Here is a 23786-nt window from a genome sequence, read left to right on the forward strand (position 1 = left end):
GAAGGATCAAATATAGACACTGCTATGGACCCTCTTTTGGTTGAAATGGAGCTATGAGGCAGAGTCAAGATGGCGGCTTAGTGGCAGCAAACGTTCAGACCTCTGAAAAACCCTTCCTCACCAAATCAAAAACACAGTGCTTCGATGAGACTGAAAACTAAATATAACAACAGGACAGAGCTAGGGAAATGTCCTGCTGGACTCAGATTAAAAGGTACACCCCCCCCGCCCAAAAAAAAAAGCCTGATTTCTAGAACATGCAGGTTTAAGGGGAAGGAAGAAGGAAGGTCCTAGAACCCTTCTCTCACCTACAGTGCTGAGCCTCCAGCTGTGACTGGAGTCTCTGGGCTGTCAAGGGTGCTAGTATGGAAGGAGTACCTTGCTGGCACAGCTGTGCCAGGCTGAGGGCATTGAACACAGGCACTAGGGAGGCACCTGGAGAAAAAGCACAGAGCAAGCAGCCTAGTCAAAGCCAAGATGCTCCATCTTGCCCCTGCCCTTCATAAAATTTTGACCTCAGTGCATATACAGCTCTGTAGATCAACCCTGCCTTGACTCAGTCTCAGATAGGTAGGGCAGATAAACCTTCAGAGGGCAGGGAAGCCCAAGATCCAACACCCCTACTCCAGACTGCTCTGAGAGCCTTGCTGACTAGATTCCAAGGGCAAAGGCTGCAACTACTCCAGGCTACAACCCTGATAATAGGGTGGGAAGCCCAGCTCCTTTTCAGCTGCTTCTGTCACCTGGGGAAGATCTGACTACAGGGCTCATAAATACCATCAGCCTAACCTGATCAGTCAGCAGAAAAGAGAAGAAACCCCTTCAGTACAGAATAGCCCAAATCCACAGATACAGCACATAATAAGAGGAGCAAGGCTACAGGCAACTACAGGGGGAAAAGAAGGGAGAAATATGAGTAAACAACAGAAAAAGAAAAAAGAAATTACAATCAGTAGCTTCTATCCAGGCAATGAACAAAGAACAAATGGAACAGAGGAGGACCAGTGAACACCAAGCAAAAATACAGAAACTGCAGTGAACTGGACATAGGCTTTGGAAGAAGTCAAAATACAATTCAAAAAACAATTGAGAGACTGGAGACAATTGGGAAAAGAACTTAAAAAGCAAAATAAGTCACCTGGAAACAGAAAACAGTATCTTGAAAGCCAAAATTAACCAGCTTTAAAATGAGGCAAAGGAGATGAAAGATGACCTACAAAGAAAATCAGATCAGAAGGAGAAGGATGACTAAAAAGCCAGGGATAAAATTCAGTCCTTAAAAACTAAAATTGAACAACTAAAAGAAAATGGCTTCACAAAGCAGCAGGAAGCTATAAAACAAAATCAAAAGAATGAAAAAAAATGAGGAAAATATTGGTAACTCTTAAAAAATGTTATTATCACCTGGATAGCAAGAAGAATTATACTTAGAGAGTACAGCGACAAACTGTATAGGATGAAATGGCAAGATAGGTGTATGTGTGTATGTATAAAACTAGAGGTAAAAAGAGGTTTATACTAAGAGATTTGGGAAAAGAGACAAATTGGAGTAAATTTGTATGTCATAAAGAAGAGCATGGCAGGAGTGGGGCAGAATGCACTGGAAGGGTAAAGAGGTTGGAGACAGGAAATACTTAATTCTTAAGTACATTGAAATTGACTCAAAGAGGCAAGAACTATCAGATCAATTAGGGCAGAGAATTAATTCACACCCTATAGAGAAGTAGAAGGGTAACAAAAGGACTGGTGGGGAAGGAAGTAATACAAGGGAGGGAGAGTGGGGGGTTGGGTAAAAAGACCCTCAAGAAAAATAAGAGGGGAATAAGAAGGGAGGGGGGATGGTAAGTAAAATAAGGGTGGGGATTAGGGGGACTGATTAAAAACAAAACACGGGTATAGAAGGAAATAGTGAAAGAAGAAAGGGCAGGATTAGGAGTGGAAATCAAAATGTTGGGAAATACACAGCTGGTAATTATAAATCTGAATGTGAATGAAATGAACTCATCCATGAAATGGAAGCAAATGGCAGAGTGGATTAGAAACCACAATCCAAGCATATGTTGTCTACAAGAAACACAAATGAGGAAGGTGGACACTCATAGGGAAAAGGTTAAGTGGATGGAATAAAATCTATTGGGCCTCAACTGAGAAAAAGAAAGTAGGAGTTGCAATCATGATATCTGACAAAGTCTAAGTAAAAATACATCTGATTAAAATATATAGGGAAGTTAATTACATCCTGATAAAAGGTAGTATAGACAATGAGGAAATATCAGTAATCAACATGTATGCACCAAATGGTATAGCATCCAAATTTCTAAAGGAGAAACTAGTGGAGCTTACGGATGAAATATATAGAAAAACTATACTAGTGGGAGACCTGAATCTTCCTCTATCAGATCTAGATGAACCAAACAAAAAAAAATAAATAAGAGGTAAGAGAAGTTAATGAAATCTTAGAAAAATTTGAGTTAGTAGATATGTGGAGAAAAATAAATAGGTACGAAAAGGAATATACCTTCTTTTCAGCAGCACATGGGACATTCACAAAGATTGACCATGCACTAGGGCATAAAAACATTGCAAACAAGTGCTAAAGAGCAGAAATAATAAATGTAACCTTTTCAGATGACAATGCAGTGAAAATAATTATTAGTAAGGGTACATGGAGAGGCAAATCAAAAATTGATTGGAAATTAAATAATATGATTCTCCAAAATTGGGTAAAGAAAAAATCATAGAAACAATAATTTCTTTGAAGAAAATAACAATGATGAGACATCCTTTCAAAATCTTTGGGAAGCAGCCAAAGCAGTACTCAGGGGGAAATTCATATCCTTAAGTTCATATACTAACAAATTAGGGAGGACAGAGGTCAATGAGTTGGGCATGCAAATTAAAAAACTAGAAACTGAACAAATTAAAAATCATAAGATGAAAACTAGAGAACCAAAAAATCAAAGGAGAAATTAATAAAATTGAAAGTCAAAGAACTATTGATTTAATAAATAAGACTAGAAGCTGGTACTTTGAAAAAACAAATAAAATAGACAAAGTATTGGTCAATCTCATTACAAAAAGGAAAGAAAACCAAATTAACAGTATCAGAAATGAAAAGGGAGAACTCACTTCTAATGAAGAGGAAATTAAGGCAATCATTAAAAACTATTATGCCCAATTATATGGCAATAAATATAGCAATGTAGGTGATATGGATGCATATTCACAAAAATTTAAATTGCCTGGATTAACAGAAGAAGAAATAAAATACTTAAATAATCCCATATCAGAAAAAAGAAGTTGAATAAGCCATTGAAGAACCCCCTAAGAAAATATCTCCAGGTCCAGATTGATTCACAAATGAATCCTATCAAACATTCAAAGAACAACTTATCTCAATATTATACAAACTATTTGACAGAATAAGCAAAGGAGTTCTACCAAATTCCTTTTATGACACAAATATGGTACTGATTCCTAAGCCAGGCAGGTCAAAAACAGAGAAAGAAAACTATAGACCAATCTCCCTAATGAATATAGATGCAAAAATCTTAAATAGAATTCTAGCAAAAAGACTGCAGCTGCTGCCACTTTCCTTGTTGCTGCTGCTATCACAGCAGCTGTTGTTGCTGCTGATGCGGCTGCAGCAACTGAGCTGACTTTCCAAAGGGGAATATGGTACATTCAGGTACTACTGCAGAGTGAGGAGAAGGAGGCGATGCTGAGGCCAATGGGCCCAATACCGGGCATTGAATTAGTTCAGACACCGCTCCACCTGTACTGGTACCTGCTGTGATGCTGTCCTTTGCTGCCAGCCAAGAACATCCAGGAGCACTACAAGCATACCATCAACCAGAGTTTCCACATCCACGCAGATGAAGGCAGCTAGGAGAGGATCTGGCAGATCATCCAGAGGGCCATCGAAGATGCCAACTGGGTCATGAAGAAGTTTGAGTAGCCAAACTAAGGACTTGCTGAGCCCTCTGGAGCCCCTCAGCCAACAGCAGTGACATGGTAGGGATGAATGACTGGCAGCCCATGGCTGATGCAGAGCGCCAGGCCAAGGAGAGGCACGGCAGATGTTCCAGAGACATGTGTGTGCCTTTAGAGGCCCTCGCTGAGCTACCTCCACCACCAACGGGCCAAGCTGGGGAGGGACTTTTCTGACATGTGTGCATCATTCATTTACTCTGTGAATGTTTATCAGCTGTCTAAATACAAAGAAGTGTTTCTCGAACCTCTCTTGTGGGACTAGCACTGTGCTAAGGGAGAGACAAGAATTTGAAATCTCTTGTCTTTTGTTATAGCCCAGTGTTTAGCCTAGTGACTGGCATAAAACACACACTTATTGACTGATTGCCTGCGTTTGTGTCTTCTCCCCAAAGAACACAGGCTTGCTACCTCATCCCCTCCTGCCTGCAGAGAAAAATCAAAGGAAAGAAAGTGAGAAATTGCCAAGGGCAGCAGGACCTGAGGGGAAGGAAGGAAAGAAGTCAGTCTGTCTATCTGTCTGTCTTTAGAAACAGCCCCAGTGAGTGCACCAGTCGCTTCTATCTTGTGTCTCACTTCAAGATAGAATTTGCCTTTCAGAGTTCCCCACAATCCCCCCTTCCCATGAGGGAAGTCAGGCAGGCATCCTCGTTTTACAGAGGACAAAAATGGGCCTTGGGCTGAGCAACTTGTTGGAACATTTTTGGGAATGATTTTTCTCTTAGTGTTTTTTAAAATTCAATCATAGAATGTGGCTTTATTAAATAGAGTACAAGGGACACTGCATGTGAATTATATTGGATGTTAAGACAGAGTGAGTCCCTCTTGTTTCAGGGACTCTGTTCATGCAAGAAAATACTTATTCCTGATCAGAGAATTTGGCATTTGGACTTAGCGTAGGCTCTTTCATCTTTTTTGGATCCTGGACCGCTTTTTCAGCAGGCTGGTGAAGCCTGTGGACCCCTTCCCAGAAAAATGTTTTTTAAATGCATTAAACAAAGAACATGGGATTATAAAGGAAGAAGCCAATTATACTGAAATATAGTGATCAAAATAGGCAGCAGTCAAGTTGTTTGTATATTTTCTCTCCCAATAACAGGCGAACTTCTTGAGGGCATCCCTTGCATGTAGTACAGTTCTTGGCTTATAAGAAGGACTCAATAAATGCTAATTGACAGACTTACTGTTGGGAAGCAGAGCTAGAAGGAACCTTAGTAGATCACCAAGCCAAGCCCCTCCTTTTATAACTGGGAGAAATGATGGCCACGTCTCATGAAAACAGCTGTGCTCAATACAGAAGTAGTATCGTGCATGTCCTCTAGCATGGCAGCTACATTGTAGCACCCTCATGTCAAACTCATTGCAAAAGCTGATGCCATTTTAAAAAGGTCTACTTTGTTTAAAGAGCAGATAGTAACATAATCTATACCCAGGAAGATCATGGTTATTTAGCAACAAAAAATAGCAGTTTTAACAGTTTGAAAATCTATTCCCGTGGATTTCTGTGGATGGATATGTAGAGTCACACCAATGGAAGGGAAAAAAGAAATAGACAATCTACAAACAAAGCATGAGAGGGAAAGAAAGAGCTATCATGGCAGTATTGAAAGATTAAAACGATTAATGGTGGGGGGCAGCTGGGTGACTCAGAGGATTGATAGCCAGGCCTAGAGACAGGAGGTCCTGGGTTCAAATCTGGTCTCAGACACTGCCTAGCTATGTGACCCTGGACAAGTCCCTTAAACCCCATTGCCTAGCCCTTACCAATATTCTGCCTTGGAACAAATACATAGGATTGTATCTAAGGTGGGAAGTGAGGGTTTGAAAAAATGATTAAAGGCTATCATTTGAGGAGGAGCCATTAATTGGACCACAGCTTATAGATACCAAGTTAGGTAGGACAAATAAAAAAAGCATTTGATAAAAATCCACCATAAAAGAACTCTAAAATTCTATGTTCAAAGGAGTTTGGAAATATTTTTGTCCTCAGAATTAGTTTGGCAGAGTGGCTTGATGTTCATATGGCCAATAAGGGGCAGTAGGAAGGAAGATAACACTGGCAAAGAAACAAAAATTCTGAATGTGAAAGTAGACACATGTTATATGCAAACAGTCCTACTGAAACTTTTTAAAAAGGATCACTGTGGTAGGGATTTACAAAATGATTGATGGGTGGAAGAAATACATGAATCAGACATGGGCCTTTAGACAATCCTAAGAGTTCCTTCAGTTTCCAAATGAAGACTGTCTTCTATTACTGAAGTGGGTATTGCCAGAGAAGAGAGAATGTTTGATTATGTGAAAAATAGTCTGACAGCTGTTCCCATCTCTCCATCTCCAGAAGAAGATGCTACATGGGAATTTCTTAGAGTGATTCTTGACCTTGTGGTAAAAAGATTGGAACAGGATACTTTAACAAAATAGTTTAGACGGGACAACTGTATCCACGTGAAGCCTTGATTCTGTGAAAAACAGCTTTGCATACTTGATTATTCTCTGAAATTCTCAAAGGAAAGTCTATTTCTTCCTTCATATTTGGCATTGTGTGTATTTTACATTAAGAGAAAACTTACTTGAGGATTACTGTTCACATCTTTCCATCTTGAACCTAAAGAAATTATAATTCTATAATTATTCAAATTAAATTAAGGGCACCCCCCAGGATTTATGAATAGATTTTGAGGAGTTTTTAAAAATTTGAATTGGGAAAACTGATATCTTTGTTTTCACTAACTGTTGGTTTCCTTTATAATCCTATATATGTTATTTTACAAATTAAAAACATTCAGAAAAACAGTCCAGAGACTTGCTGAAGGGTCTAGGATACAAAAAGGAGTTGAGTCACTATTCTAGAATGATCTTGAAAGCAGTCGTGCTTTTGCTTGTGAATTCCTCAAAAGTTTTAAAAATTATTATTTTAATCTAAGTGAAAAATGTGTATTTTGATGAGGATTTTTGAAGGTCAATTTAAATTTGAATTGACTGCCATATTGAAAATTAACATACTTATTAACCTCTTAGAATGCGAGTCTTCTCTTTTTCTGTTATAGGTTTTCATTGTGGAATATAATTGGTCTGTCTATGAGAGTGTATGAAGGGTTAGGTTGAGGAGATATCTTAGTTTGTTTCTTGTTAACTTTTTTAAAAATTTCTTTCTTAAAGGATATCCAGAAATAGATTTTCTTTTCCAAAAGTTGATGCTATTTTAGAAATATGTTTAAAGGAGAACTTTAGGCCAACAACAGTGGTTCCATCATAAAAAGATAAAATAACTTTAATAAATACATACTCTCTATATGTCAGTTCCATAAAAATGAGTTCATAGGGAAGCTAGGTGGCTCAATGGATGGAGAGCAAGACCTAGAGTTCAAATCTGGTTCTGAACATGAGTTCCAATCTTGTCTCAGTCACTTCCTAGCACTATGACCTTCCACAAGTCACTTAATGTCAGCCTATTCCTTGCCACTTTTCTGTCTTAGAACAGGTACTAAGACGGGATTTAAAAATAAAATACTAACAACCCCCCCTCCAAGTTCATACCCTCAAAGGTAATTTTTCTGTTTGTGATTTACTTTCATTAACCATTTTGTACAAGTCTTTCCCTGCCCTCCACACCCATCCCTTCCACATGCTTTAAAATTTTTCTTGTAAACTTGAATGGAGGTTAGACCGAAGCTTGTCCTTTGGCAGTATCAAATTGAAAGTGTATTCCCTTTTACCTTTTGGTGTGAGATGTTGAAAAGAAGCCCTCTGTTCTCTGTTGCCTCCTCCAGAAGGTTACAGGAGTATACGGGTTTAAGTTTGTAGTAACTTAGGCTGATGGAGATGAAACAGCAAAAACCAGCTCTCACGTGGACTTTTTGAGGAGTGCTAAATCTTTTCAGAAACTGTTTCCAAGTGTGGCAATTCAGAGGTCGCAGTACAGAGATAGGTTCTATTCATTGGGATTCCAAAGTTCAGATTTTTTCTCTTGGTCATATTGATAATTTTTTGTAAAAAATTGATCCTTTTGCTGATGGGACCAGTTCGTTTGTGGTAACTTTGCTGTGAACCAGGGGTGCTTAACTTGGGGCCCACAGACTTCCAAGTAGTCAATGGATAGATTTCAGGGGGCTATAAACTTGGATAGGAAAAAAAAATATTACAATACTATTTTCACCAACTGCAAACTGAAATTTGGCATTTCTTTCATTTGAGCTTTTAAAAACCTTCTGCCAAAGGGATCCACAATATACCTTGCTATAAGCTAGCCATTGAAAATGAGATAGTCTGTGCCATCTCTAATGGAGTGGGAGGGGGGAACTACATTTTATGATGCTTCAGGGAAACTTTTTGAAAAAGAAGCACTCTTAAAGATTCCTTTTGCATTCCAGGACAATTGAAAAAACCCCTCACCTTCTGTCTTAGAATTGATACTGCTTTTAAGGCAGAATTACAGTTAGGGATAGGCATTGAGGTTAAGTGACTTTCCCAAGGTCACACAATGAGGAAGGGTCTGAAGTCAGATTTGAACTAAGTACTCTGGACTCCAGACTTGGTGCTCTATCCACTGAGCCACCTTTCTACTCTTGAGGACATTTTCTTTTAAAGGCATGGTGTTTAATTTCTAGGTATATTGAGGTGGGAGAGACAAGATGTTCCTTGTTCTCTTGGATAAATATATAGGGTAAAAGATGATATTGTAACTAGAACTCTCTTTAACTTAGAAATATTTTTTTTGTCATTTGTATAGTTAAATGGGTTTTGGACAGCCTTTGTAATAAATAAGCCTGCCTTTGGAATGCTTGATGACAGAGGCTGGGTATAATGTTCATCTAACATTGATACATGGACATTACCAATATACACACATACAATTATACACACCTAATATATAATGATGGTGCTAATGCCAAAATGCTATTTGAACTGGAGTGGAATGGGGGCATTCAACACTGGAGAACTGACCACCACAATCTCAGAAAAGCAACTTTAAATTTTTTCTTAGTTTATCTGGTGCTGAAGATGGGGTGTGGCAACCATTTAGGCATGATTTTGGAGATCTGATCAGTTTTTTAATAAAGGGGAGATTTCCTGTGATCAGTCCAGAGCAGACGTCATACTGCAAGGACAAGTTAAAAATGTGGTGGGTTTGAACACATGGATCCCTGGAGATTCTGCTCAGTTCCTAGGTGTAAAGGAGTGTTGGGGGTTTGGAGGGGAGAGGAAAAGGGAAATTGTGTTGTGTGGAATTAATAAATATTCTCATTTATCAAAAAAAAGACTCCAGCAAGTGATCATGGGGATTATTCACTATGATCAGGTGGGATTTATGCCAGGAGTGCAAGGATGATTTAATAATAAGAAAACCATCCACATAATTGACCATATCAATAAGCAAACCAACAAAAATCACATGATTATTTACATAGATGCAGAAAAAGCCTTTGACAAAATACAACATCCATTCCTATTGAAAACACTAGAAATTATAGGAAGAGAAGGGCCTTTCCTAAAAATCATAAACAGTATATATCTAAAACCATCAGCAAGCATCATCTGCAATGGGGATAAACTAGACACATTCCCAATAAAATCAGAAGTGAAACAAGGATGCCCATTATCACCTCTATTATTTAACATGGTACCAGAAACACTAGCAGTAGCAATTAGAGAAGAAAAAATAAATTGAAGGCATCAAAATAGGTAAGGAGGAGACCAAGCTATCGCTTTTTGCGGATGATATGATGGTCTACTTAAGGAATCCTAGAGAATCAACTCAAAAGCTAGTGGAAATAATCAACAACTTTAGCAAAGTTATAGGATACAAAATAAACCTACATAAGTCATCAACATTTCTATATATTTCCAACACATCTCAGCAGCAAGAATTAGAAAGAGAAATTCCATTTAAAATCACCCTAGACAGTATAAAATACTTAGGAATCTCTCTGCTGAGACAAACACAGGAACTATATGAGCACAACTACAAAACGCTCTCCACACAATTAAAACTAGATCTAAACAATTGGAAAAACATTGATTGCTCATGGGTAGGATGAGCTAACATAATAAAAATGACAATCCTACCCAAATTAATTTACTCATTTAGTGCCATACCCATTGAACTACCAAAAAACATTTTACTGAATTAGAAAAAAAAAACATAACAAAGGTCATATGGAAGAACAAAAAATCAAGGATATCCAGGGAAATCATGAAAAAAAATGTGAGGGAAAGAGGCTTTGCAGTCCCAGATTTCAAACTATACTATAAAGCAGTGGTCATCAAAACAATATGGTACTGGCTAAGAGACAGAAAGGAGGATCATTGGAATAGACTTGGGGTAAATGAACTCAGCAAGACAGTCTATGATAAACCCAAGGATCTCAGCTTTTGGGACCAAAATCCACTATTTGAAAAAACTGCTGGGAAAATTGGAAGACAGTATGGGTAACATTAGGTTTATATCAATATCTCACATCCTACACCAAGATAAACACAGAATGGGTGAATGACTTGAATGTAAAGAAGGAAACTATAAGAAAACTACGTAAACACAGAATAGTATACTTTTCAGACATTTGGGAAAGGAAGGATTTTAAGACCAAGCAAGAGTTAGAAAAAATTACAAAATGTAAAATAAATAATTTTGATTACATTAAATTAAAAAGGTTTTGCCCAAATAAAACCAATGCAACCAAAATGAGAAGAGAAGCAACATATTGGGGGGAAATCTTCATAACTAAAACCTCTGACAAAGGTCTAATAACTCAAATTTATAATGAGCTAAATCAATTGTACAAAAAACCATGCCATTCCCCAGTTGATAAATGGGCAAGTGACATGAATAGTCAATTTTCAGATAAAGAAATAAAACATGTTAATAAGCACATGAAAAAATATTCTAAATCTCTTATAATCAGAAAAATGCAAATCAAAACAACTCTGAGGTACCACCTCACACCTAGTAGATGGGCAAACATTATAGCAAAGGAAAATAATGAATGTTGGAGGGGATGTGGTAAAGTTGGGACATTAATGCATTGCTGTTGGAGTTGTGAATTGATTCAGCCATTCTGGAGGGCAATTTGGAACTATGCCCAAAGGGCGCTAAAAGAATGTCTACCCTTTGATCCAGTCATAGCACTGCTGGGTTTATACCCCAAAGAGATTAGGAAAAAAGACTTGTACAAGAATATTCATAGCTGCACTCTTTATGGTGGCAAAAATTGAAAAATGAGGGGATGCCCATCAGAATTGGGGAATGGCTGAACAAATTGTGGTATATGTTGGCGATGGAATATTATTGTGCTCAAAGGAATAATGAACTGTAGGAATTCCACAGGACCTGGAACAACCTCCAGGAATTGATGCAGAGTGAACGGAACAGAACTAGACCATTGTACACAGAGACTGATACACTGTGGCACATTTGAACGTAATGGACTTCTCTATTAGTAGCAATACAGTGATCCTGAACAACTCAGAGGGATCTATGAGAAAGAACACTATCCACATTCAGAGTAGAAATACAGAAGAAAAATAACTTCTTGTTCACATGGGCTGACAGGAATGTGATTGGGGATGTAGACTCTAAACGATCACCCTAGTGCAAACATCAACAACATGGAAATAGGTTCTGATCAAGGACACATGTAAAACCCAGTGGAATTGTGTGTTGGCTATGGGAAGGGGTGGAGGAGGGGAGGGAAAGAACATGATTCTTGTAACCAAGGAATAATATTCTAAATTTACTAATTCAATAAAGTTTTCAAAATAAAAAAAGAAATGGAGCTGTAATTGCATTGATATAAGTACTCTCTTAAACAGCCTATGCGCCCTTGCCCACACTTTGCAACTCTTGTCCTTGTCTCTGCCATGTATTCAACAAAGATGTTGTGTTATGAGCCTTTTTCATTCTCCCTTGGTCTTGGGAAGACAGAAATAATGCACATAAGCTTTCCATTGGTAATCATCCCACTGATTTGGCTGTGTCATCTTTTTTCTCTATGTATGGAGAGGCATATCACCTGTGTTGACTCATGAGATGAAGTTTGAATTCATTGAATCATATATTGAGAGCTCTTAGTGATTCCTGAGGTGTAGCATCTCATTTTCCAAAAGATGAAACTGAGCTTTATAAACTTAGTATCTGAAGCATGATTTGAATGACTCTTAATCTTGACCCAAATGGACAACTTTATTAGAAAATATCCAATACCCGTATAACAAATAGATCATGATCATTATAGAAAGGATAATTTTATAACTTTACTGACAATGAAACAGTATCAGAGCCCATTTTTGGTGTAGTTTTAAAGGCTAAAATATGTTTTATCTTCAAGAAAACAGTTTAGTTATATGTAGCTGAGACTGAGATTGAATTATCCTATATTGTAGGGAGCATTGTAGGGAATGTGCACCCACAGCTTTCATGGAAAGTTCTAGAGACTCAAGGAACATGATGACTCTGGGGGGCTTTTGGTGACTAGGGGATTTCCTTGCTGTTTTTGATCCTACAGTCATAGTGCTGAGAAGAACTTAATGCTTTCATATAATATAAATCAAAAACAAAAACTTGAGTGGTTCTTTGGTCCCTTGTGAAAACCATTGGGATAGAGTGATATATCAGATGAGAGACCATCTACAGCTTGGTTTTTCTTCCTTGGATCCTCCACATAGCACCAACTTACTCTGAGTCTTCTAGTTGAGGAAGGGGTGGTATGGACTAACTCTTTCCTACCCTAGCATCAAGGCAACCACCATTATTTGGCTACAACAGTGGGGGGGCCTTCATTAAGAGAACTTGCCCCTGGAGGCCTTTTCAACTTTATGTTTAGCAGAAGGATGACTGGTTCTTGTTTGGATAGTGCAGAAGTGCAGTGAACCCTGGAGAATACTTAGTATTCTCACAGAATACAAGAAAAGTTATAAATTAAGACCTGTTTCAAATTCTTTTCTCAATGAGCATAGTGAGTCTTTTTTGTCTGTTACCATGTGTTTTGTGTATCCAGAAGTTATGCCCTCTACATAACTGATATACATTATATACATCATTTTACTTTATTGCTCATTTATATTTGTCTTTTTACTGTAAGTTTTATATATTGTATATATCTTTCTGCTTCCTTCTTTTGGAAAGGACCTAGACATAGGTCCAAACCTAATCTTTTTTAAATTTTATTTAATTAATTTAGAATATTTTCCCAAGGTTTTGGAAATCATGTTCTCTCCCTCCCCTTCCCCAAGCCCCTCACCCCCATAACCAATGCACAATTCCAGTGGGCCAAATGTATTTGAATAGTTTGTCCCCAGGGCACTAGGGAAAGCATTTAAGGAGTTATAGTGTGTACTGAAAAGCATAGATGCCACTTCCCCTGAATTGAATCTATTTTGGAATACATGCTTAGGTGTAAAATAGAAGGTATTATTTAGGAAGAGGAAGGCTGCTCCTCAGTGTTAGAAATGTATAACCAGTAGCCTGAATATTCCAAGAGGTTTTAGCCTATCTTTATTTATTTCTAGGTTATCATTATCAGGGACTTAGTTCATACTTTATTACCTTTCTATAATGGATTATCAGGCCTGGAAAATGGATCTTGTTATTAAGTTGTACTATAGTAATTCAGGCTTTGAGAGAGAAATAGTTATAATTTAACCCATTTAATATTCTGCCATGCTCTTCATTGGCAGAGAAATGTACATCTGTCAATTTCATCTTCAGATTTGTGGACCCAATGAAATATTAAAAGCCGCCAGCCATATTGCTGCAATTGGAACAATGCAATTATTTGATAATCTTTGCATTCAGCAATAAAAGGATGGTCTCAAAATTGTATAAATTTATCCCCTAGGAGACCTTTGGTTAGGTCAGGAATTAGTCATTAACGTGGTTTGACTTTTTTAACTCCCTAGGGCAAAGAATGATATTGTGTGGAGGACCAGTTTTATTCTTTATTTTGGGATGAAAGGAATTACATGTGTATTGTGGAAACTAAGCAGCCAGTCACTGATTTGGATTCCGAGTTTAATTCTGAGTGTTACAATAAGTCATCCCTCCAGAGGTTCAGGGAATAATCATATCATCTTTGTTTCCTTAAAAAGAGTAACCCAACTTTTAAAATCTTCCACCTGTGCCACTTAGTACCTCTATGTTCCTGGCAAGTCACTTTTCTCATTTTGGTCTCAAGCTTCCTCCTCAGTAAGATGAGACAGTGTGGTCCTTGATTACCCCTAAAGTCCCTTCTAGCACTAAATCTCTAAGCCTCTGATTTCTGAGTAGGGAATTAGCTTCCCCTCTCATGGTGTAAAAATTAAAATTAAATCTCAATAATAAAAATATTGTATTTTAAGAAATTCATTAATGATCATTAGAAATAAAGGAATAAAAGGGATACAAAATAAAGACAACGTGCTCATGACTGATCAGCCAGTTCAAAAACCCCCACGCTTACCACCACCATACTCTCTGACAGGGAGTAAAGAGCCGGGGACCCTCCATGTCACTGCCCCTGACTACAGGAAGTATGTAATGACAGGAAGTCAGTGGGCTCCTGAGAAATGTTCTTTTTTAGGGTAACAGATTTTCAATTATACACTGGGCATTCTCCTCCCTCATTGCTTTCCTCTGCATTGTTTAGATTATGTCTCCTTGAAACCAGAATGGTCAGAGAGGCCACTGTATCATATCTGACAAGAGGTAAACCCCAGAAACTGGCCTGTGCCTGGTTCTGATTGCTGGGGAAGATAGCTACTGAGGAGATTTCATTCTTGGTTCCACTGCCTAAGTGCTTCCTCTTCTGCATGAAACGTACACTCTTATGCTTCCTCAGCCTTTCCACATTGATATAGAAATGAACTTAGAGCAACATCCAGGCAGCATTTCCTTTTGAATATCCTTCTTGGTGACACATCTGTCATTTAAGCATGGATTTAATATTGAGATATTTTAGACATTCAGAGCAAAATGCAGAAATAAGGTCAGTGATTTAGCTGCTTAACAATTAGCAAAAAACGTGCTGGAGACACTTGGAAAAGGGAAATCTGGAGTCAGAAAAAGAAATCCTAGAACTTGAGAAGATTCCTTTATATTTGAACAGATTTATTTGCTCTGTGATTGTTCACATGAAGTTAATGTATGTATTTGTTTCTGTGCATGGATCTGAGTTGCCAGTGGTTCCCCAAGCACCTACCAATAATGTTTTCTGTCTCACTTTATAGTGTTCTAATAACTCAGCCAATTCTGGTGGTTTGCTTATTTAATCAACATGGTATTCCCATCTGTTCCCTGCTATTTATACATTTGAAGAATCTTTAAGAAAATAAACATTCTAAATTAAAGAAGAGGCCTGTAGCTGAAGGGTATCAATGAACTCCCACCTTTGAACAACACTTCTCTGTCTCAGTGTTGATTATTTCTAAAGTTTTTGTTGTTCTCCTGTTTTCCCAATAAAACTGATATCCAAGCTCATCTGAGTGAATTTTCAATAAAGGAGTTTCATGAGACATTTTATCTAATAGTTTTCTTAATTCAACATTCTCTTCATCTCATTTTGTAATTCTCTCATAAAGGGAAACCACATACTTTGGGAATAGTTCTTTTTTAAATGTATGCATGATACCACCTTTTGATTATCATTATTCTTCTCTTTGGGGGGCATATTCACATTTTTTCTTCCACTTGTTTTTATTATCATCTTGATGTATGTATAGGAGACATCTTGTTAAAAGAGAACCTTTAAGGTAATATTTTTTTCTCAAGTGATTCAAATCCTTTTTTTAGTTGACAAAGAATAAGTATTTGGATCTCATTCTTTCTATACTTGAGTCTGTTGGGGGATGGTGGTCATTGAGTGAAATCCACACTAGAATAACATTTTGAAAGAATATCTGGTTTCTTCTAATGCTGACTGCAAGGATATCCTTGATGTTTGTAGATGATTTTAACAAATATGTGTGTGGGAGAGAGAAAGGGGAGGAGAAAGAATAGAAGAAAGAAAGAGAGCATATAGTTCAGTTGTTAGGAATATTCTCTCAGTAGCTTTTGTTGATTAGCTTTTAATTATTTTCCACCTATAGAATACCCTCTGGGCTACTCCCTCAACTTAAACCAGAACTGGCAAGTTGGAACTCCAGACCCTGAATAATGCTACTGAATAATTCTACCTAAGGGCAACCCCTCAGAGAATGAATTTCTAGCACTATCTCTAGTGAGTCCCCACTGGTATGCTTCCCAGGAACAGTGTGCCAGCTGTATTTAGTTGGTTTTATGATATTTACTAAGGTGATAGAGGAAGAAGAGTTTGTAGGAAATGTCCTTCCCAAAACCTCCATCATTCTCCCACAAATTTTCATAGTGACTCCCTTTCATCTCCAGGATTACATATAAAATGCTGTTTGGTATTCAAAGCCCTTCATACCTTAGACCCCCTTCTACCTTTCCAGGACTTTTACACCTTACTCCTCATCAAATACTCTTCAGTCTACTGACACTGGATTAACTAATTACATAAAACATGAGAAGAGTCAATAATGATATATTTCTTCAGTACTATGGATATCCATGATTCTGTTGGTAGAAGTACAGTCTCCTCTGATGCATGAGTTGCTGTGACTCACAACTTCATTATCTTATATTTAGACCAACCATCTAGGGAAAAGCCTATAATAAAATTAAAATTATTATTTCTCTTTGAATGGTCCTCAGATAACAGAAAAATAGTCCAGTGTGGGGCCTAGTCCTGTTTTTCTAGTTTTGGATTTTTCTGTTGCTGTAGTCTGTAAGAATCAAGGTCACCTTCATGTTACAAGTAGATAACATAGTAAATCTGTTTGGGGAATTCTTTTTTTTTTCATTGAAACACAGTTTCCTGGATGTATGGGGGCTCTTTTTTTCAATTGGCAATTCTCTAAGCCAGGAGCCAGCAACCTAACGTCCAAGAGCTAGATTCATCTCTGGACTTTTGACCTGTTTTAGGATAGAAATAAGGATATTTTTTGGCCTACAGGCCATAATTTGCCAACCTTTACTCTAAACTGTTAAAGACTAACTCATCTGTAAACTATAGTTTTTGAGAATTGCTTGAGTCAGTGAGAGAAAGTAAACGACGTGTCTGTGATCACATAGCTAATCTTGATCAATGGGAGAACTTGAACCCAGGTTTTCCTGACTGCAGAGCTGGTTCTCTTTCTACCATGCAATCTATCTCAATGAGATTTTAGTGGAAGAACAATAGCTGTACTTCATGCCAGTGCCAAAAGGTTTACAAATGAAGGTAAAAATAGTAAAGTAGTTCTAAAGAGTTAGTAGTTAAATTGATATTCCTCAACTTCTTATCCATTAATTTAAATATGAGGGGATTTGTGGAAGTTTATTAGTCTATAAGCATATATTAATCACTTAATATGTTTATTATTAGTCAAGCCCTTTGCTAATTACCAAGAGTATACAGAAAGGGAAAGGAGCTCCTAGTCTTATAGAGATGTGTGTATGTATATGACTGTTGGCACTGAAATGGGGGGATGGAGAATTTGAATGTAAATGGAAAGTAATCACAGATGGAAAGGACTGAATTAACCAAAGCTATAGTTAATTTCATGAGACCAATATCTAAAATCATATTCATTTATATCCCTCACTTAGAGTGGAACCTTTGCATTCTGTCTGGGCTGTACCCTCTCAAGACTTACAGTGTCTGCTGAGGGTGGCTGCCTTACTCAACCTTATTTTGTGACATGGGTGATTGCTCTTATCACTTCCCTTGCTTAAATAACAAGTATTTATCAAGCATTGAACCATTTCTGATTAGGATCAGTTTCAGGTCTTTGGGCCCCTCCCAATGTGGATTGAATGAAATAATCAGAAAGCCTCTAGCTTCCAATGATGAATCAAGTCAACTGTTCTACACGTACTATTGTCCTATGCTTTTGAAAGAGCTGATTGGTGTGATTGCTGATCCACTGTTATTTTTCTTCAAAATATCATAGGAGAGGTATTGTAGAATTAAAGAAGGGCAAATGTTCCCCTTCTTATGATTTTTCTTAAAGGAATAGAATAGAATAGAGCCTACAACCTATAGGCTAGTGAGTTTGATTTTGTTTTTAATTCCTATAATGATTCCAGAAAGGATCGGTAAATAGATGGTTAGTAAATCTCTCAAAAAGGAAATCTCAATTATAAAGAGCCAGCATGACTTCATCTAGGTCATACCAGAATGACCTTATTTTCTTCTTTATTTTTGGACACATCTACTGAAGCAATAGATCTAGGGAATTCTGTAAACATATTTTACCTAGATTTTAGTGTAAAATTTAATCAAGTATCTCATACCACTCTTATGAAAAATTTGGAGAGATTTGGGCTAGAAAATGTAAAATTAGATTAATTTGAAACTTGTTAAATGACCAGCATCAACAAGTAGGCATTAATGATTCATTGTCAATATGGAAGCTTCACTGGAGTTTCCAAGGGGCTCTGCTTGGTCCTGTGCTTTGTAACACATTTATGAATGACTTTGATAAGGGTATCAGTTAATAATATGAATATCTAATATTTACATAGCACTTTGATGTCTGCAAAGTGCTTTATAAATATTCCTTATGGGCGTACTTATAACATTTTCAGATGGCACAAAGCAAAGATGGATATTTAACAAAGAATGAGAGAATTAGGATATAAAGTCTTATATTCAAGTTCAAGAAATTAACCTTACAGTTATAAGGTAGGAGAAGCAGGATTAGACAGTAGTTTGTCTAAAATAGACCTAGGTATTTTGGTGGACATAAAACCTTAAAATGAGTCATCAGTGTGATGTAACAATTAAAAAAATATAGTTTTGTTTTAGAGTGCATTGAGAGGCATAGCTTCTAGAAATAAATAGAGAGTGCTCTTTCTGCCCTCTGTCCTGGTTAGAACATAGATTTAGTCCTGTGCTGTTTTTCAAAGCTCCAGCTTAGGAATGGTGATAGTAGCTGGAGAGTCCTCATAGGAAGGCGACCAGCATGATAAAAAGCCATGAGTCCATGGAAAATGAAGATCCACTAAAGGAACTTGATATATTTACCTTGGAGAAAACATGGGAGACAAGCTGTCTTTGAATATTCAGTTGGCTGTCATGGTGCATGTAGTAGGCACTCATCATTTGTTGAGCTAGTCATTGAAGCATATGGCCCTTATTACTGCCATTTTAAACTTTTACCTATATAGTATAATTTTAATATTTTCTGCCTTCTTATGATTGTTCTTATATATTTCCTTTATGTAGCACTCTGGAATTATCTTTATGATCTTGAACAGCTCTCATTTTACCCTGGTTCTTTGGTGGCACCTTACATAGTTGTGTTTGTATCTCTCTAGGATTTGGTCCCTGGATTTTCAGCATCTGTCATTTTTCTGTTAGCATGTAAATAATGCATGTGAGATTGGCGAGTGTGAGGATATGATACTTTTACAGTTCTCGTCATAGAATTTTTGTGCCACAGCTCTGTTTTGTGAATCCATCATAAGTTATAGAAGTACACAATGGAAATAGTTAACTGTTCTCTTCATGGCCCCATATGAAACACAAGATTGCAAACTTCTCAAGGGCAGGGATTATCCTTTGTCTCTTTTTGTATACCTGGTGCTTAGCTCTATGCCTGGCACATAGTTAGTGCTTAATCAATGTTTATTGATTAATTGATGAAAGCAGAAAGATGACACATTCGGTGTGCTTACAGAACAAATAGTCTGAATGGATTTAGTCCTTCCTCTTGTGAATTTTGCCATTTCCTGGAACACTAGATTTGGTCATGAAACCAAGGTCATTAGTTGTGTTAAACATGCCAGGGAAATTCCAACTAAACCTTAATATAGCTTAACCATTTATTTTGAATAGCCATAGCCATTGTGGGCATTATTCTTGTGATGATAAATATTGATTTTCATTTTTTACATGTCATAAGGAAACTTAACCTTTACTAGTAATTCTTCAGACCAACTGGTATCTTTCATAGTTGTTGTTTGAATACATGTTATTTCCAGGATTAAATACCTGAGAGATCTTACTCGTTCTGCACTGTAGCCCTAATCTTATATGCTTATGTTGTTGTAGTTTCTCCTATTCATGATATAGCTCCTTGTAAGCATCACTCCTTCAAACTCAAAGCCTATCCAGTTTTGGCACAGCCAACTACAGCCTAAAACTTTAGCAACATCCATTTTCTCATAGTTTAAATTGTAATCAGCAATTTGTCTAAGCAATCCAAGCTTTAATCAGTGCTAGGAGTGACGTCAAACAGCATGCATTGAAATTGCTTTTGGTTGTCATTTTGTCTACCTGATTTCTTTCAGTTCACTTCAACAAGAACTTGATAAACCTCTGCTATGTTCAAAGCACAAGGTGGCTCAAGCTTGCCTTGTCTAGTTTTCATATCATCTCAAATTCCCCATCCAAAGACTTGGAAAGCGAATCAAAAGGAGCTCAACAGGGTATTATGAAAGTGCACTTATGCCCTTTCTATTGGTGAACAACTTGCTTGAAATAAGTAAGCACAATTTCCATCTATGAAATGTTGCCTCATTTTAAAATATAATAGAGCAACTGAGGTAGAAGGAACTGGACTTAGCCTCCATGCAGTGAAAAGGAAAGATATGATGGAAACAAGCACTTCCTGCTGTTGTTGTTGATGATGATTTGATGGTCAGTGGTTGTTGTAATAATATTGCTGTTAAAAAGAGGATTCTAGTAGGGGCCTGATGTCTTTGGGAAGTAGAACCTCTGAGGCTTTCGAAAAAAGACAGTTAAGTGTCAGTAATACTTTTTTCCAATTTTGTGAATTATTTGAAGGATGATGACTCTCAGAGACTATTTCCATTGGCTGCTCTTGTAGTTCTAAAAAACAGATACTTGTGTTAGGGTATAAGCCATTAAAATAAAAAGGGGCTGATAAAATCTGTGTTCAAGCTGGGAGGCCTCCTTTGGAAATCGTTGATAATCTTGTTCTCTTTTTTCCACAGTCCAAAGAAAGACTCCTGACTCAAATGTCACCTCCCACCTTGTTTTCTATTTCTAACATGCATTTTATTATCCTTTTTTCTTGCTGTTGGATCAGCAGTTTTCACCCTGATTTATACAGTGATAGCAAGCACTTTCCCCAGGGAATTGGAGTAATACCAGGATGTATAAATTCAGTGGATGCATCATCTATGTTGAGCTGAAGTTGGAAACTATAATGAAATATGGGTGATCTTTTAAATCCACATGCTCAGTTAAATTTAATGCCATAATCTTATAGGCATGAAATATATTGATCCGTTAGAGATTACTGAACAAATTATAAATCAAAGTGGAGAAATTTACAGAGAAAATATGATTCTCCTTAAAACAACAGCATTTTTCTCCTAGGGCTATCCCATTGACTGCCTTTCCAACTTGCAACAAATTTCAAAAGTGAATATAACTATTCTTATTCCTTTACCTAATTCAGAAAATAAAGAACATGAAATAAGACATAATTCTTGACCAACAAGCCATCATCAACCAGACCAAGAAGGTGGGGCAGCATGTATTGGTAAGGAACACTCCTGGAAGAAAATAAATAAGAATGGTTTTTATCATTGTCAGACACATGGTTGCCCATTTCCAGAGAACAGACCTATAACTAGTATGAACTTTCTCCAAGGTGCCAATTTAGTTTAGAGGCCAAAATAAGAACAACAAAATTTAAGAATTATTTGGTGAGAATAAAATGGCTGATACACAATGACACATACAAAGACATAGCCACAGATGTGTGCACGCGCGCGTGCAAACACACACACATCCCTAGTGTTCTTCCCGAGTGCTAGAACTGTTTGTGCTAAGTGCTCTTACAAAATGTCATCTCTTTTACTCCTCAAAACAACCCTGCAAGGTTTTTGTTATTGTTCACTAATTTCTGTTGTGCCTGATTCTTTGTGACCCCATTTGGGGTTTTCTTGGTAAAGATACTGGAATGGTTTGTGATTTATATTTCAGCTCATGCAAAAAAGTTACATTACTTGCTCAGAGTCACTCATTCAGCTAGGAATCATCTGAGGTTGGTTTTGAACTTGGGTCTTGCTGACTCCAGGTCTGATGCTATATCCACTGTGACACCTTCCTGTCCAATTCTTGGACTGGTCTGAGCCTTCACCTCTTCACTCTCCTAGTGGAGAATGAGCCAAGTCTAATGTTGCTTGTTCCAGGTGCAATTTGCAATACTTGCATACTTGTTTATAACTGCGCCTGAGGACCAGTAGTCATTTTGGTGTTAAAAGAAGTATATTACTGTGTTGTAAAAGTGACACTTAAATAGATGAGAATTTTTCCTACATATGAAGGCACATTATTCAATGTGCTTTCCAACTCTTTATCAATTGACCTGCTGAGAGAATTGTTTTATTAACTTGGAAATATTTTCAGAAATTCAATAAATAAATGAAATTCATCCTCGAATAGAGTACTAGAAAGCCCCAACATTCTGTGTTTCTTTGTTCTGCATGTGTCTTCTCCTGTGTATTTGTGTGCTGCCTGTGGTTACAGAATATGTGTATTTCTTTTTAACTATCATTAATGTTAAGCAGTCCATTTTATAACAGACAAATTAAATGTTAAATTATCAGCAATATATTATTAGGAAAAGTTTTCTTTCCGCATTCTCTATACTAGAAAGACAGTGTAGTAAAAAATGGGCAAGGAGTCTCTCCTCTTTGATCTGCCACTTATCTGTTCTGCCTTGTATGAGTCCCATTAACCTCCCTTAACAATCTGCAAAATGAGGTGGCTAGACTAGAGGTTCTATACTGTACCTTCAGGTCTGATATTCTGAGCATTCTAATGTGAGAGAGGCATGCACATATACCTATACTCACACATGGAAATTCAAACACACACATACACCTACTTTAATATAAAAAATTAAACTCTTTCAGTCAAGCATTATAAATTCCCACATTTCCCCTGTTCAGAAATGTATCTCAGTCTGCATTCTCTCATTTCTCTTTGAGGAGGGAAGATTCCTCAACATAGATTCTTTGGTCTTGTGGTTTGTTGATCATTGTATTCATCAGAGTTGTTAAGTCTTTCAAAACCATCTGTTTTTACAGTGTTGTTATTGTATAAATTGTTATGGTTCTGCTCAATTTACTCTGCATCATTTCATATAGATCTTCCTATCCTTTTTTATCATTTTTGGGGAAAGAACTTTACTCTAAATAGGGTATCTGTGAATAAGAGATGGCTGAACAAAATAGGGCATATAATGTGGCGAAATGCTATTGAACCATAAGAAATAATGAGGTGTTAAACTACCTATGAACATACATTTATGCCTGATTCATTTGGGAGGTGCTCCAAACACTTCTCTTATTAACACAAAAGGACAAAGCAAGCAAATAATCATACCTCTGGGAGTTTTAAATAGTTAAGCCTTCAAAGAAATTAGGAGAATTCTGGAGTTGGAGATATCTCACACTTAGGGCTACTTAGGTAATGGGCTCCATGGGTGAGGGGAGAAAAAAGGAAATTTCTTTTCCTCCATCCCCATTGGCCATGGAATTTTGAAGGGGAACTAACTTCCTGAAGGAAACACCTCATCCAGAAGAAAACAGACCCACTCCAGGTAGATGCAGATACACAGAAACTATCATGGGAGAAGAACTATGTAACCAGGTTTTATTAATCAAAATATTTTATATTTATGTACATTTTAATCAATTCTATTAAAATTATGAGCCTTATTGGCATACAGGTTCCTTGATTTCTTTTTCAATTATTGTGGTTTCTCCATTTTATATTTTTAGTATTAAAATATAG

General features: G+C 37.1%; 1 pseudogene; it reads left to right on the forward strand.

The window, feature by feature from the left end:
* The first annotated feature begins 216 nt into the window (after positions 1-216).
* Positions 217-4146, forward strand: LOC130456076 (LYR motif-containing protein 9-like; annotated as a pseudogene).
* Positions 4147-23786: the final 19640 nt, after the last annotated feature.

Source organism: Monodelphis domestica, chromosome X (genome assembly GCF_027887165.1).
Source record: "Monodelphis domestica isolate mMonDom1 chromosome X, mMonDom1.pri, whole genome shotgun sequence".
Lineage (NCBI taxonomy): Eukaryota > Metazoa > Chordata > Mammalia > Didelphimorphia > Didelphidae > Monodelphis > Monodelphis domestica.